The 696-nt window shown below is 36.6% G+C and overlaps 1 protein-coding gene across 1 annotated transcript in view; it reads right to left on the reverse strand.

Annotated features, from left to right (window-relative positions):
* LOC119588724 (small conductance calcium-activated potassium channel protein-like) overlaps positions 1–696 on the reverse strand; it is a gene marked incomplete at both ends in the record, with an annotated part of 34,281 nt that overhangs the window by 2,896 nt on the left and 30,689 nt on the right.

Genomic DNA, 696 nt, shown 5'->3' on the forward strand with positions numbered 1-696 from the left:
TACTGATATATACGCATATGTACATACATTGGACATGAACATTAAATGCCAATACATTACAATACATTATAACTGAATTATTAAGTCAAAGGATATGAAAATTGGAAAGTTAACGTCATCATTTCGCCATAACAAAATATAAAATCACAATTAACATTACGGTAACTCTTTGAATATGGACTGAACAAAGTCTATCAATTTTGCATTATGCTCACTGCGCTGGAAAACAACATGACTGTTACAGATTCCCATTCCTCTCCTTTTTGTGTGAAATGCAACTTGCAACATTGAGAATAGGTCAAACCAGGTCAGAAACATCCTCTCTTGTGTATTCGCGTTCCATGCAACATCTGGACTGCGTGTTGACGAAATGAACGTGGATGTTTGGCGTTCACACCCGTTTAGCGATAACAACTGACCCATTCTGTATATCAACTGCACAAGGACAAAGTTCACAGTTCAAGTTTTGTTGCCATATATTTTTAAATCTTTATTTACGTGTAAATATTAACACCGGGGATGTTTCTAACGCAAGGATAACAGCTAAGGTTTAGGGTAGTTATATCAGCTGAAATCCATGATTTTTTTTTCTCGAAATTTCTGCGTGTACTCTCCAACACTTAGTGTGAGGTCTGGCGATAAGTTTTGTATATTGAAACTGCCGTTCTGTCTACTCCAATATCTGGCTGTGCGTAC

This window comes from Penaeus monodon, chromosome 24, assembly GCF_015228065.2.
Source record: "Penaeus monodon isolate SGIC_2016 chromosome 24, NSTDA_Pmon_1, whole genome shotgun sequence".
Classification (NCBI taxonomy): Eukaryota; Metazoa; Arthropoda; class Malacostraca; order Decapoda; family Penaeidae; genus Penaeus; species Penaeus monodon.